The following is a 16,897-nucleotide window of genomic DNA, read 5'->3' as shown; positions in this document are numbered from 1 at the left end:
AAGTCAACAAATGATTTATAAAATAAGAGACAGACTGAATAGTCTTAATATGTTAGCACCTAACAAGCACTTGGGAGGCCGAGGCAGGAAAATTGTTTTAAAAAAGGGACAGGCAGAGGAGTGGCCATGTATCTTAAAGGGATGGGGAATCTAGTTACAGAAGATGATATATTCTATCAATGAACAAAATTCTTACAAAACTTAGGAAATGTGCAAACTATTCCACATTTAGTTTTTTTTTTAACAAAAAATAATCCCCACTAGCAACTGCCTATTTAAATGCAGAATTTTAAAACTTAGCAGATGGTATTATGCCCATCATTAATTGGGTTTTGTCTTGTTTTTTTCCATCTTTCCTTTAAGAAAGGGTTTCTCTGCCAGCTGTATGTGGTAGCACATACCTTTAATCTGAGCACTGGGGAAGTAAAGACAGGTCAGTCTCTGTGAGTTTGAGACCAACCTGTTCTACATAGTGAGTGCCAAGATAGCCAGGGCTACACACAGAAACCATGTCTCAAAAAAACAAAACAAGAAAAAAACTCCATAACACAGGAAGGAAGGAAGGAAGGAAGGAAGGAAGGAAGGAAGGAAGGAAGGAAGGAAGGAAGGAAGGGAGGGAGGGAGGGAGGGAGGGAGGAAGGAAGAGGGAGGGAGGGAGGGAGGGAGGGAGGGAGGGAGGGAGGGAGGGAGGGAGGGAGGGAGGAGAGAAGAGAAGAGAAGAGAAGAGAAGAGAAGAGAAGAGAAGAGAAGAGAAGAGAAGAGAAGAGAAGAGAAGAGAAGAGAAGAGACACAAGACAAGACAAAAGAAAACAAAGGAGAAAAGAGAAGTTTCCTTATGAAACCATGGCTGGTTTGGCACTCACTGTACAGACCAGGATGCCCTCGAATTTGTGCACAGCACCCCTGCCTCCTTAGTGCTGGCATTCCAGGTATTCTCGATCATGCCTGCTTTATTTTAATTGGTTCTTATAAAACAAAAGAATAACCTTGAAACTCTAATAAAAGACATAAATGCTTTGTCTCTTCCTTCTTTATAACTGGGAGTCTTTCCCCCAGCCCAATAGCTAGCACACCATGAATCTCAGACTGTCTTGCTCCAGATTTTCTGTAAAATAGATGCAGACAGGACGTTTTTGTAATCATGCCAAATGAAATTGCAATCTTTACCAATTAGCCGCTTGTATAAACATTCTGTCTCTCAAACATAAAATCCACCAATTTTCAAACACACATTGACCTGGTATACTCTCACGTGTGGAACACTGACATGTGTTTAAGATCACTTGTCTAAGAAATTTTGGTTTTAGAACTGTATAATTCCATGCATACCGAACTGAATTCAAATAAACAAATGTGAACTCATAAATATTTAAACAGAACGTGCTTTGCTTATCTCAGTAAAGTGGGATTTAAGGCAATTCTGCTTTCTTCCTCACCTTCTTTCAAGTCCCTAAGTTTCCTACGCTGGGCTTGTCATAGAGGTAGGGAGGTATCTTTCCTTAATGGAAAACATTTTCCTTCCATAGCCCACTTTCTGAGCCATGTGATATCTGGCCGATGCCTGGGTGGCTTCTGCAAGTCCCACAGTCCTTTCTCAACTCTGAGGTCCAAAGCTTCAGCTCCTTCTAAGGTTCTCAATTGCCTTCTTTTTACTGCCATTGAACCAGCAGAGCCAAGGTCCATCTGCTCCTTTGCAGTACTCTCCTTTTTAGTCCCAAGGATCCTGTGCCCCTAATTTACCTTCACTGCATCCAGTATCCCTCACGGGTTCTGTTTATTTCATTGTTTGGTTTGGTTGGGGAGACAGTTTTATTTTGTCTCAGTCACCCCTGCCTCAGCTACCTCAGTGCTGGATTACAGGTATGTGCCACTGCCATACACAGTTTAATAGTCTCTAGCTATGACTCTATTTAGAAAACTCCCAGCTTACTATTCCTAAAGTATCTTCTGGGCTGTCCTTTCCTTTGCTAATACCTATATACTCATACCCTAACACTCTGAACCCCCACTAAAGCTTTTCCCATTTTGTTTATCTCTCCCTTCATCAATCTTTACTCTCCCACCTTACTATTCACAGACCAGGAATGTGCAGACCAATGGCGATGGTTCTCAAATTTTAGTGTATCACAATTAACTAAAGGAGTTGTTAAAACCCAGGTTCAGGGGGCTGGGGATTTAGCTCAGTGGTAGAGCGCTTACCTAGGAAGCGCAAGGCCCTGGGTTCGGTCCCCAGCTCCGAAAAAAAGAACCAAAAAAAAAAAAAAACAGGTTCAGGGGGTTGGGGTGTTGTTATTGTTTTCTTTTTGCACTGAGTGTCAAGAATATGCCTTCCTGATAAGACTGCAGGAAGTTGCTGATGCTCCTGATCTGCGAGCACGAACTGGAAAATTTGGTATAGACCATACTTTCCTGTTTCCTAACTCTATCAAGCAGTTCCCCTCACCTAACATAGAACGCAGCCTTAACCAAAATCCTCTCAAATTTGACTTCATAGACTATCTATGCCTCATCCATGAATCCTTACAGGATACCATCTCTCTATAATTCAAATTAGGTATGGGACAGAAGCCTCACAGTACCTTACCTGTAATTCTAGAGACAATATTGCTGTTCTTCTAAGCATTATTTGTCTCCTATCCTCATCAGATGAGTTTATGAGGTTAGGAGACTCATTCTTATCTATCTTTAGATGTGGAAATGCCTCAGACAAAACCCCACAAATAGCAAGAATTCAGTTTGAAGCTTACCAATTTACTATGCTAAACTTGACTGAACGAAAGGTACAGAACAGGTTGAAAGAATAGTTCAGTGGTACAGCCTTTCCCTAGCATATGCAAGGCTCTGGGTTTGGTCCTGACACCACAAAATTAATTTTAAAAAGTCTTTCAGAATTCTTATATACTTCACATCATAAGTTCCCAAACACCAGTCATACCAATGACAAGCAAAGTACACCAACTACATCACTCCCTCACCTCACAGAAAACAATAGGAATCCAACATTCAATGCAATCAAATTGCACAGAGAAGAAGGAGTTTCACAAGAGCATGTAGTTCAAAAATTAGTCGATTGGCAATAGAAAAAAGAATGTCCTTGGTGCCTGTACCATTTAAAGATAATTTGAACAACAGTATAGATCTGTACTATTTTTAGATTTATTTGTGATTCCACAGGCCTGAGACATGTGGGGAAATATATAGATATAAAAAATCCATACATGACTAAACTTTAATTTCTTAGAATCAAAAAGAAAACAACACGAATTATTCCACCTACCTGAGAAAACTTGAGCATTACATCCTTGTGCTATAGATTAGAAACTTCCTTTGGGTATGTAACATGGAGCAATGAAAGCATCTGCCTACCTTTTGCGAGCCAAATGAGTGCAACTACCTAGATGACCATTAATGAGAAGATTATAGACTGCTTTCACATAATAAAGTAGGAACAAGAAGAAGATTTAGGAACACTTTGCCTCAAGGCATTGCAAACCAGATTCAACAAATGCAAAAATAAGTCCATGAGAATTCATAGTTCATGTAGTTATTTCCATCCATCAATCTCAACTATATCTTCTCTGAGAAAATACAAGTAGCACGACAAATATGTAATTGAGAAATGTTCACTGTAGTATACATCCCATTAAGCTATAATCTTCTAACATAAAAGCTTCCTTGAAGCACATTCTATACATGATAAAAAGCTATGCAAAAATCCTTAAATATTCAATGCAATAAAGCATCTTGTCCAAAAAATAACCTGGCAATCTCAACACTCAGAAAGCTGAGGCAAAGGAATGGCAGACTTCAGGATACAGAGACCTGTCTCCAAAACAAACTGGATAAAAGCACAAGTAACATTATACAGACTGTCCAAGTGTTGTGTATGTTTGTAAAATTCAAGAAAAAGAAAACCATGAATTTAAGAACCAAGAGAGGTAGGTAAATGGCAGGGGATGGGAAGGGAAAAGGGAAGGAAGAGGGCCTTGACTCATACATTGAAATTTCAAATAAAAAAACTATAAAAAAGAAACAAGTGAGGGAGGCACCCCCCCAATGAATAAAATACACACTGAATAAAATTTTCCTAAGCTACAAAACAAGATTTGCTCACTTATCTGAGCTCATTACTGCTCCATCTTTTGTCCCAGCCCCTGGTATACATTGTTCTATGCACTGGTAAAACCAAAGATAAGTCCCTTACATGCTTAAAGGAAGAATTACATGCAGTCATAACACCAGGGAGCAAAGAACTAATGCTTTTTCTAACCCTCTAGATACAACTGCAGAACCACATTCTAAACCACTATCTAAAACTGTAGTTCTCAACCCCTATATAGTGACCCCTTTGTAGGTCATATGACATTTTCACAGGAGTTGCATAACAGTTATCCTGGGTATTAGATATTTACATTACAATTTATAACAGTAGCAAACTCACAGTTATTAAGTAGCTATGAAATAATGTTATGGTTGGGGATCACTGCAACATAAGGACCTGTATTAAAGGGTCTCAGCATTAGGAAGGTTGAGAACCACTGCTCTAAACAGACTTTCTATAATAATGGGACTGCTTTACTGTCTATATTGTCCAATACAGCTACTCAAATTGGCAACATGAAGTGGGCCTCATAAAGCTGAGGAATGAAATCTTTTAGCTTTAAGCTTAAATTTAATGTCTAGTTAAGTTCTATTACAGAGCCATATGTGGCTACAGATACCATATTTGACAGTGTACTATTATACATCCTTTCGCTGTAATACTTGTATGGATATACAGTACCGCTCCCCAGTTACAAGGTTCCACTAGTTATAAGCACAATTAATTTAACAACTCTTGGAGGGAGAATTGAAAAATCCATAAAACACACATGCTAAGATTTGGATTCTTTTGGATTTCAGAGATGCAAAAAGAAAACAGAGAAGAAAATACTCCTTTGGACAAAAGAAACCCAGCAAGTATTTTCAAAGCTTCTTCCTAAAGGTAAGTATGTAGCCTGTGGGAAATGACTAACTATAGTTTGTCCATGCCTATGACAGCACATAGAGAAATCAGTCACTAAAATGCCAAAATAGGTCAGTCTCGTGTCCTTCACTTTCTCCATCTCTGCCCACCGCCACCTACTGTTCTAAGAACAAGAGCTTGGATCTGATTATTTGTATTTCTAGCACCTATTGAATGTTTAGAATACACTATGCACTAAATCCTTGAGTTTGATGAGGCTGGGGAAAATGGTACGGCTACAAAGACATTATCAAGACAAAGCAAAACTTGCCAACCAAATATGGCCTTGAAAAGAAAACTCTAGTGCTCCGAAAAGAAAAGAAAAAGGTCCGGAAGATAAGCCAAATTTGGGGAATGAAGCTAGATTTCTAAATTTCTAAATAAATAAATAAAATGTAGCAGCACCTACTACTTAGAAAATGGTATATGCTGGCTATTTTAAGACCTACAAAGATGAAACTTGACTTCCAGACGTTGCAGTCCAGTAAAGATATGCTATGTGCTTAAACAGAACCATAAGAGGTTTATCAGTGAAGGTTTATCAGTGGTGTGCAAAATGACAAGAGCATATTTCTAGAAGCATAAGGTTAGAGCAATGAAGTACTCTACCATGGTTGAAGAAAAAAACATGGCAGGGAAGGAAACTAAGAATGGATGGAGCACCACTAGGAGTGAGTGGTGGGTTGGAAAGAAAAATCATTTGAAAGAGACAGCTAAATGTCACAAGGCAGCAAGGACCTTAGCAGCCACCCACCAAAATCCTCATTATTCTTCTTAGCCCAGTTGAGGTCCTTTCCATGCTAAGTCCTTTGGTTTTCCTCCAGGTTCTAAGTACCCTCTCCTCTTCATATAACCCCACTGAACTAGTAATAACTGTATTCACAGGCAAGATGCAAGTCAGGACCTTATAGGCAGTGGACTATCACACATACAGAACATATTCAATTAAGTATAAGTACTTCGAAGTATTTCTTGACCGGACTGTATATGTAACAATGACAAATTTTCTAAAGCCCATCAGTGAAAGCTATATCTCAGCAAAATTAAGTTGTGACACATGCCCCTCTGCCCCCAAAAAGGACCTTTTATTCAGTTGATTGGGCTAGACCCAACTGTATATGAAACATTAAGTATAAAAATTACAGAAAGAAAGAATTCACAGAAAAGAGCAAAAGATTTAACAAACTGTCCCTGAAAAGTGCTAAAAATCAAGGACTATCCAAGATGTTTCCCATGTCTAGATGGGAGAGAGAGCATAGATGGTTAAAGGAGGAGTAACTCTTCTAGGGGAAAAAAACTTCATGGTGAACCCAGTGATTTTCTCCAGGCATTCTGAACACGGTGCCTTCTGGCAAGACTCTTTTAAGCATGTTATTCATGGTTCATGGACCTTTTGAAAAGAATAAAGTGCATTACCAACGCCAACTTACACTGTGCACTCAAGCCATACTGGTGTTCAGCAAGTCTCACAGACTTGACCTAAATACTACCAACCCTCCACCAACCTCTATAAAACACACAGGCTCACATCAAGAGAACCTATGTGATTCCATAAAACTTAACTGACCCACAGACTATTTGTATCCATCCTTTGTTCTTTGAGTCAGAGTCTTACTCTGTACCAAAAATGTTCTGGAACCCACTTTCTAGCCTGTTACTTGCAGTGATCCTCCTCCCTCAGCTTCACTGGTACTGGGATTACAAATGTGAGCCACGACTCCTGCTTTACTTCACATTTTTGTTCTCTAAATTTGAGCTATACGGTTAACATTCAAGTCAGTTACATTTTTCCCTAAAACTGTCAAGTCTTCTTATAATAATCATTGCATGTTTTCCAATTAAGTACCATGAAAACCAACTGAAATAGAATTGCATTTTAGTAAAAATTACATTGGATGCTTTGGCAAGATTCAACAAAGGTGATGAATCCCTTTGAAAATGTGGCTGTCAAATTAGATATGGATTAGATAACATTAAAAATAGAGAACTATAAAAACATCATTCTGCACTAGATGGTTTCTCCAATTGTCTAAATTATTGTTTCATGTTCACAAATTAAAGCTGAATCTACTGCTGCAACAGGACAGATTATGAACATAGTTCATATAATAAAGATGTCATGGAGCTTTGGTCAGCTGAAATGGCCTTGGATCTACATTAAAAGCATTGGTGAAGAAACATGCTTTAGGGGGCTAGAGAGATGGCTCAGCAAGAAAGAGCATTCAGTTCCCAGAACCCAAGTCAGGCAGATCACAACCACATGTAATTCCAACTTCAGAGGATGCAATACCCAATTCTGGCCTCCAAGGGTACCTGCAATTGCATGCATACATACATACATACATACATACATACATACATACATACATATATACATACATACACACACACACACACACTTTCTCTTTCTCCCTTCCTCCTTCTCCCCTCCCTTCCTCTTCTACCCCCTCCCCAGTCATATAAGTAAAAGTAAAAACACATGCTTATAGCGATTTAATTATACATGTATTCTTAGTTACATAGAACATAACCAACCTTAAAGATTAATTTATCCAGGTGTGGGAGTGCACATCTTGAATCTTAGTTCTCAGAAGACTTGTCTTTGTAGACTACAAAGGAAGACAGTCATTCTTTTCTTTTTAAATCAAATTATTGACTACAGTCAACCAAATGAACAGGATTCTCACAAGAACCATTCTATATCCTAATGATCATTCCTTCAAGTCTACATACAAAGGCTATCCTTATAAGAAAAGCCCCCAACTGATGCTAGACTGTAACTGCTTTTAAGCTCAAGCCACCTTTTAGAAAACAAATCCAGTATAGAAAATAAAAGTCTATTATTATTTTCTTCTTTTGATCCTCGAACAAAATTGATCTGTAGATGGTTTCTCAGGGATACACACTCAATCTAAATGTACAGGGCCCTGGGTATGATCCCCACCATGAAGGTAAGGGAGCACAACAAAAGGATTTCAGTAAAATCACTGCAACTATACAATGCACAAGGACGACAAGCATGGGAAATGGAAGGGTTTCTAAAAGGTCCGTGAAGAGGCTAAGCAGTTTAAGGAAAGATAAATAACAAAAATGAAATAATGTTTAAAGTTGATCATCACATTCATGACACATCAAGAAGTTACCAGCCAGACTACATTGCATATAAAAGAATCACTTATGAAACTCAGACATCCATAAACGTCTTCTTTAAACTATCACATGGCCCAGTTCTAAGAACTACAATATAGGAAAACTTTACTCAGCCGTTAGTACAATATAAAGACTCAATAAATTTTTGCTGACTTAAACAAACAATGAAATTATCTCTCAAGATCCTAGGATAATGGAGGACAGCAAGCAAAATGAGATAATTCAGAGTTATAATGATCAAATGAGCTATACAAATAAAAATAGCTATGAATACTCAAAGGAGAGTGTTTACTTCAGACTGGAAGGCCATGTTTTACACTAGAGATAGGGTTTGAACCAAGTCTTGAAAATGGGTGTAGCCAATGCTGGAAAGAAAACAAAAATAGTCTCAAACTTGTAGCAAACCCCTGCTTCTCGAGCACTAAGGTTATAGATCTGTGCCATCGTGTCAGTGAAGTATTTTTAAGGTTGGTGGTTTATGATCTTTTACAAATAAGATCATAATAAATATAAACTAAAAAGTAAACTTGTCAATAACTTAAATATTTGCCTATTTTGTATTGAAAGAGTTAACATAACCCTGAAAAGGGTACTAAAGAGGAAAAGTCTTTCATTAACATGAAAAGAAAGTACAGAAAGAAAAACATATACAGCCAATGAATGAGCCATGTAAATGTTCAATCCCACTAGTAATTCTGAAAATACAACAAAAACAATCATGAGTTACCATTCAGCCCATTACGACACACATTTTTAACTAACTTTTGTTCAGGTGACTGGGCACTATGTCTCCCTGACTTTTCACAGGCGTGGCACAATCCCATAGGAATCATCTACCATTGCCCACAGCAACTCTAAAAGAGGATATAAGGACCATGATTTTAAAAAAATTAATATAGACAAGACAAATAAGTGTACACAAGAATTTGCTTTAAAAGGCATCTTCTGCCATAATGTTCCCAACAGAGAAAATGAGGGAATTCCTAGAGGTATGGGGCCACTTTAAAATGGCTGACTAGGACAGTAGCTCTGCTCAACTAGCAGAGGGCTTGTCTAGCATGAAGCCTGGGTTAATCCCCAAGACTGCACTAATCAGGCATGTAACTCAAGCCTGTGGACATGAAAGCAGGAAGTTTAGGAGTTCATCATCATCCTTGCCACATAACAAGTTCCAGACCAGCCTGGGTTATACAAGACTCTGTCTCAAAAATATTTATAAAAATATGATAATGGAATAAATTCCTGGTCAAACACAGATTTATCTTTTTCCCCTACATTAAAACCCATGGAGATAAGCAAAAGAAACCCAGAAAAGCCCTGAAACTGACTACACCTGACAGATCAGTGAAGAATTACCAGAAGCTGGAAAAGGGGATAACATGGACTAGATAAAAAAAAATAAAAAAAATAAAAAAAACAGCAAAGTTCAAGAAACCAAAGCTTTGGGCAAAGGAAAAAGGCATGCTCTCAAAAGATACGATTTTCCAAAGAACCTTTGAAAGATAATACAATTAGAAGCAGTAGGAAATAAGAAAAGGAAAGAAGCAAGCAAGCTACATGACTGCAGAGCAGGGAACAGCATTACCAATACTCCTTCCTTACTAGGACTGATGCTAGCACTCAGTGTTTACCCAGTCCTGCTTCCCTAAAACGCCATCTGAGACCAGGCATATTTCTCAGTTATGCTGAGGCCTAAGAAATGGAGCAAGGCACCAATCAACTGCACCTTCCCTAAGGACTGGGAGTCCTACAATCCTACCAATTCAAGAAAGCAACTCGCACACTCAACAGAAACAAGCAAGGGAGACGACTAGGAAAAACAATTTTGCTCAAGGCAGGGTGGTGCTTGTCTATGAACCTAGCACCCAGGAGGATCATGACTTTAAAACTAGCCTTATCCACATGGACCATATAAGACCCTATCTCAAACAAACAATCAGGAGAGGGAGGCAAGTGGATCTCTTATGAGTTTGACGCTAGCCTGATCTATAGTATGAGTTCCAGACTAGCCATCAATAAACATTGAAAGCCTGTTTCACAAAGGAACAAAGGGAGAGGAGGTTGAATAAGTACTTGTAGGAAAGTCAGAAAAATAAATACAAAAGGACATGGAGAACACAGATGCCGGTCTTTCGAGCATACATTCATTTGTCAAATGCAACTGAAACGTCAAGTAAAATTAGGACTGAATGCATTGACTAGATGAAGCCTACGAGAAGTCACAAGTGATAAACATAATATAAGTGGTAATGAAGGTGGGAAGTTAGAAAGAAAGAAAGCAACAGCTCAAGTTTCAGAACTGAATGAAAAATGGACAGACTCAGTCCTTTCAGCCATTTAGATAAGGTTAGGAAGCTAGAAGAGAAGTGGATAGGTGGCTCACAGTTTTTTTTTTCTTTTAAGAAATAGAAACTTTAAAAAAAAATTAGGGGTGTGTGTGTGCATGTGTGCATGTATGTGTTCATGAGTATAGGTATATACAGAGGCCAGAGGAAGTCATCAGATCCCCTAGAGCTGGAACTACAGGCTGTTGTAAGTTAATCATATAAACCCTGGAAACCTACCTGGCGTCCTCTGCAAGTGCAGTAGATTTCAACGGTTTTCTAGGTTGAGAACCTTAGGAGTAAGAATATGGGCAGAGTGGGGCTGGAGAGATGGCTCAGCAGGAAGAGCACTGACTCCTCTTCCACAAGACCCAGGTTCCCATGTGGCAGCTCACAACTGTCTGTAACTCCAAGGACTGACACCCTCACACAGACATACATACAGGGAAAACAGCAATGTACTTAAAATTAAAATATATAGTTTTAAAATGAAAATATAAAATAGGGACAGAGGAAACAAAAGGCAAAAGGGAAACTAAGGATTCAACAAGGTTACTCAACCTCAGCACTGCTGACATTTAAGGTGAGGTAATTCTGTTATGGGCAGAGAGCTTGTACATCCTAGGATGCATGCCAGCATCCTTGGCCTCTATCCACAAGATGTCCTGAGAGCAAAAAAACTGTTCCTCTCCATTGAGAACTCTCTGAGAACAAGATAGGGAGAAAGAGAGGATGTGGACAATGGAAAAAGGACTATTCAAATAGCTGCCGTGAAGCTGAGTCCCCCTGGCAAGGGCCTAGTCTCAAACAGCAGTCAAGCACTGAGCTGTATCATCTGGGAGAGATGAGAAGAAAAGGTCTAAGGCTAGAAGCTGATTTATTTGCAGATGGTTCCAGGAGCTAAAGAAAATCAGAACACTGAACTCTCTCAGTGGAGAGAAGGCAAGGTTATCACTAACTCATCATGAATGGCAATGACTTCATAGCAAGAATGAAACTAATGGGTAGGATTTTTAACAACCAATGAGAAATCAACCACTATTGTTTGAATGTCCACTCCAAACTTCATGTCAATATGTAGTTGGCATTATAACAACATTATTAGGTGGGGTCCTGCTGAGTATGGTAGCCTGTGCCTTTCTTTCTTCCCAACATTATGGAGAGAGAGGCCAGTGGACCTCTATAAGTTCAAATCTAGCCTGGTTTACATAGTGAGTTCTAGGACAACCAGACCTACATAGATTCTGTTTTGAAAAATAATGTGAGGTCTTTAAGAATTCATTAGGTCATGAGGACTCTCCTACAAGAATGAATTGATATCATTATTAAGAGAGTACTTACTGATAAAAAGAATGACTTTGGCCCAATTTCCTGTCTCAACATTTTGTTTACTTGCCCTTCTGCCACGGGCTCACATCACATTAATGATCTCAACACATACTGGCACCATATTTTTAGACTTTTCAGCCTCCAAAAACATGTGTCAAATAATACATCAGTGTGTTACAGCAACATAAAATGGGCTGACTAGGGTTAGGTACCATTAAATGTTCTCTTCTAAGAATCTTAAAATTCATTTTCCAACAGAAGTTATCCTTATATACAGATTAGAGTCTACAAAAAATATCTATGAATTTGATCTATACAGTGGAAATAACAGACTCCTGAGTTTTACAATTTGGAAAATTTAAAAACCCTTAAAAATAAAAATTACTAAAGATACCATGAGCTATGTTTAAATAATCATATAACCTGAGCAAAATAGAAAATGTCTGAGGTGCAACTTCTTCCTGATTTTTAAATGACTGAATTACTTGGTGACACAGGAAGAAAATAATACGAACAAGTGATAAAAAAATACAGACAGTATATTATACACAATTTACTACAGGACAAAAACCTGCTTCTATCTACCCCTAAACCAAGAACTACAAAGTCAAATGACTATAAAGTCAAAGCTGAAAATGCTTCAAGTCTGTGCATGGGAAGAAACTGGATGTGAACCACCATTAAGTACACAGATATTTTTTGGTGAAAAAGAAACTCTCCACAAATCAGTTCAAGACTATGCCAAGAAAAAGTGACCAAAGCACTAGGCCATGAATAAGAAAAGAGCCTCCTCCTCTTCCTCCTCTTCCTCCTCTTCCTCCTCCTCCTCCTCTTCTTCCTCCTCTTCCTCCTCTTCTTCCTCCTCCTCCTCCTCCTAAGAACCTGACTTACACTTACTGGCTAAGAGGAATAAAGCCCAACAAAGACCAAAAGGTTGCAAGATGGTCTTCAGATACAGAATTTACACTTCCTCTTCTGAGTACTACCTCAAACAATATTATGAACAGTTAAAGAGGCTGGGCAGTGGTGGTACACACCTTTAATTCCAGCACTTAGGAGGCAGAGACGTGGATCTCTGTAAGTTCGAGGCCAACCTGGTCCACAGATTGAGTTCCAGGACAGCCAAAGGTACACAGAGAAACCCTGATGCCAAAAAAAAAAAAAAGACAAAACAAAAAGAACAGTTAAGGAATACTAATCACACTTCACAACCTAGGCATAGGCACACACTTTCTAAGTTAATGAAAGCCAAAAAACCACATACAGAAACAAGCAAAAGAGTGAAGATAAGTAAGAATCTTCCTTCTTCAAGAACCCCTTAAGAAAATAATTCACAGGTCAACATAATTATGTTTAAGTGTTCAAAGAAAACAAATTGGTGAGTTGTAAAATAGATGACAAGAAGTTTTTTCCAGCCAGTATTCTTTTGTTACTGCCTATCCCACTCCCCTCTTAGTATACAAACATTTATTTTCTTTTTTTTTAAAAAAAAAGATGCCAAGAAATCACCAGAAACAGCACAATTTAAATATTAAAATAGTAAAGAATATTTGGGCTGCAGTGAGAGCTCAATTGGGAAAACACTTTCCTCCTAAGTATGAGGGATGATCTTAATCCCCAGAACCCCATTGAAAGAAACATGGGTGTGGCATGCCCTAGAATGGATCTTTAGGACCTGCTGGCTATCTAGCCACTCAGCCTAGTCAAGCTCCATGCTAAGGAGAAATCTTGGCAGAAACTGCATCTGGGAGAGAGGGAGGCGAGATAAAAGGGTAAAAACGCCACAAAGCCCGATAATCTGAGTTCAACACCCCAGAACACACATAAAGATAGATGGAGAAAACTTACTCCACAAAGTTGTCCTCTGACCTCCACATGTGTACAGGATGGCATGTATGTGCGCACACATGCTTACACACACTCACACGCACATCCTATATAGGTAAAATAAAAATAAATAGAACTGGTTTTAAAAGTCAGGGTGAACAGGTAATGAGGAAGAGATCTCCAACATGGTCCTCTTGCCCCTACATATATCCCCATGGCACCCAAATATACCACACACACCCCAAGACAGAGAGAGACAGAGCAGTGAAGTTCCAATATGTAAATAAAAGCTCCCAAAAATGAAAATGGAAGAGAAACAATATTTCTAAAGACCACAATTACAACTGAGACTATCAGGAGTCCTTGGACTGATGGAACACACAAAATAATGCAAGATAAATAAGAATATATTCATGGCTAAAAATAGTACAGCGAGTCCGACATATCTTCCCCCCCCCCCCCCCCGGAGCTGGGGACCGAACCCAGGGCCTTGCGCTTCCTAGGCAAGCGCTCTACCACTGAGATAAATCCCCAACCCCGACTCAGGCATATCTTTACGCCCAGAATCCAGGAGGTACAGGCAGGCAGATCTATGTGAGTTTGAATCCAGCCTGGTCTGGTCTATAGACTGAGTTCACAGAGCTCTATTACAGAGAAACCCCATCTCAAAACAAAGCAAAAGATATAGACAAACGAGATAGTGCAGAGAAACTGCCAACCAACCCCCCCCCCCAAAAAATAGGTCTTCAAAGGAGGCCCAAGAGAAAAGATATGGATGTGCCCGCTAGGAAAACTACCAGTGAACTAACTACAAACTTCTCACTAACAAAACTTGTCAAAACATAAGAGACTCACAGTATCAATGTGAGGAGGGAAGACTTGTCACCTTGAAATCTATGTGTCATTTAGCAATCATTCAAGAGAAACTTTAAGTCAGGGCATTTTCAGACACATTAAGAACAGACTTACTACTAATGGACAGTTACTGAAAGAACAACTTAAGAATACTATTTAGACAGAATCTGAAGTTCTCTGAAGGAGCTACATGTGCATTAGGGAACTTGCAGACATCTTGACCTTGGCCGAGTAGAACACTGGGATTATGAAGTAATTGGATCTTTCAGGTCAAGAGCAAAATTATTTTACTAGTTGTCCCTTTTTAATAGCCTGTTTGTGACCTAAAACTTCTTGACTTTTAGATAAAGCTCTTGGAATACATCACTAAGCTTATCATGCCTCATCCCCTCAACACTAACACTGATATTGTAAGAAATACATCCATGGCTTACAATAACCCCCCCCCACTTACCTGGGGACCCCACCTACATGTTATATAAGCAATCAATTCATATGCTCCATTTCTGTGACTATAAAAGTTTGTGTACTCTTTTCCATGGCAAAACAGACCATTGAGAGTAACCTGAATTCATGTGCTCAGGTCATGGTTACTCATGTTTGACTCCTTTCCTTAAAGCAGAGTTGGTTGACAGAAGGAAACTGATCCAACAAGGAAGAGAGAGTGCGGATGAAGAATGGTGAGCAAAGACATTTGAAGAGAATATTCATTATTGTATGGGCTTAAGGAAGTTTAATTAAAGCAAGATTAACATACAAGAAACATTATCATGTAAGAGGCCACCAGGGTTAAGAATAACCATTCTAAAATCTCAGTCTTATTTAGGAGAATAGGAATAATAATTAAATTCAGGTTTAACTATACACGTATGTTAAAATCTTATGAATAACCAAATTTATGACCCAACATAGAGCAAACAGTTGGCTTGAAAAGTAAAGAAGCAGAGAGAGAGGAGACAATCTGGTGCTTACCTGGAATAGACTATGAGTCAACAGCAAAAAGGGAGGATCTGAAGTAGTTGGTGAAGTGGTGAGAGCTTGGCGAAGCTTGCTGAAAGGGCAGTGTGAAACTTCTGGGGGCTGCAGAGTTTGGGGAGCCCAATCTTCTGCAGGATCTTGACCCTCCAGCCACCAACCCCTGCCCATACCCCATAGGCACTGAGGCAAAGGAAAAAGCTTTGAGGCTACCCATTGTGATGCAGTCCTGTGATGTAAGCGGTACATCAGCAGTGCCAGAGGAGCAAGGGACCCCCTCCCCATCAGTCCCATATCCAACAGAGAAAGGCGTTAGTCATTACCTCTATCCACTTCTATCCTTAAGATCTGGGTTAAAGCTCCATGGAAGGGGATGCTGTATCTTTCTTCTGAGAGGGGGACAGTATTCCACAAAGAGGCCAATAGAACAGTCAGAAGGGCACGACCCTGGGACTTTCAACCTAAATCCAAGGTTTAATCAGAAAAACAGGGATCATATTTCAACAAGCTAAAGAACTTCTAGGAACAGTAAAGCAAAACTCAACAGAAAAAAGAAAGAAAGAAAGGAAGGAAGGAAGGAAGGAAGGAAGGAAGGAAGGAAGGAAGGAAGGAAAGAAGGAGAGCCTATGAAAAAGAAACTTTCCAAGGCATAAATCAAAGGGGAGATTCAAAATTTTGAATGGAACAGATACTAACTCCCACACTAATGCAAAGAATCACTAGAAGAATTTGAAGCCTTAGGTACTCTGATATAAACCTCAATGATTGGGGGAGAGGGTGGAGAAACAACTCAACCCTTAACTGGATTAACTCAAATCCCAACATGAAAAGCCTACCGGATGGAATACCCATGCCAAACATAAAAGTTGTGTACCTCCATCTCTAGCACTGTACACAGTAAGTCAGGCTTGCAACAATTATAAGAAAATTAAACCACAAGGCAAAAGAGAACACAAAGAGACAAATGCTCAAAAAACAAACAAACAAACACCAAAAAGAGTCAGACACAAAAGGATACTAAAATAGTTTAGATACCTTTAAGCAGTCTGTTGGTGGCTCTGACCTCGAAAAAGAACAGCATGAAAAATCAGATGAGTAATTCCAGCAAAGAAATGGAAACTGTAAACTTGAATGAAATAAAACTGCCACCAATGGAATGTTACCATTTAAGAGAGATGGCCACTTCAACGGGTTTCCCAGCAGACATAATTCAGCTAAGGAAAGCAATTAGTGACCTTGAAAGTGGGTGAATAACACTGTGTATGTGGGAGTGGGGGAGCCTGATAGGAAAGATCTATAGGGCAGCATCAAAAGTCCTGATACAATATAATTAGGATCATGGAAAGAAAAGAGAATAGCACTAAACAACCTGAAGAAAAATGGCTAAAATTATCCCCGAATTGATCATAAGACATCTAACCACAAATGCTAG

General features: G+C 39.1%; 1 protein-coding gene across 4 annotated transcripts in view; it reads right to left on the bottom strand.

Annotated features, from left to right (window-relative positions):
• Positions 1 to 16,897, bottom strand: part of Cdkl5 (cyclin-dependent kinase-like 5) — a 223,980-nt gene that overhangs the window by 190,716 nt on the left and 16,367 nt on the right. For 2 of the 4 annotated variants that reach the window (XM_087598824.1, XM_087598822.1), the window contains exon 1: positions 15,463 to 15,658. The exons of the other annotated variants lie outside the window; for them this stretch is intronic. The gene's annotated coding sequence lies outside the window, so the exon portion shown is untranslated. Of the gene's footprint in view, positions 1 to 15,462; positions 15,659 to 16,897 lie in introns of those variants that run through there. 4 annotated transcript variants of the gene reach the window in all.

This window comes from Rattus norvegicus, chromosome X (genome assembly GCF_021556685.1).
Source record: "Rattus norvegicus strain SHRSP/BbbUtx chromosome X, alternate assembly SHRSP_T2T, whole genome shotgun sequence".
Taxonomy (NCBI): domain Eukaryota; kingdom Metazoa; phylum Chordata; class Mammalia; order Rodentia; family Muridae; genus Rattus; species Rattus norvegicus.
This window is presented reverse-complemented; position numbering and strand designations above follow the sequence as displayed.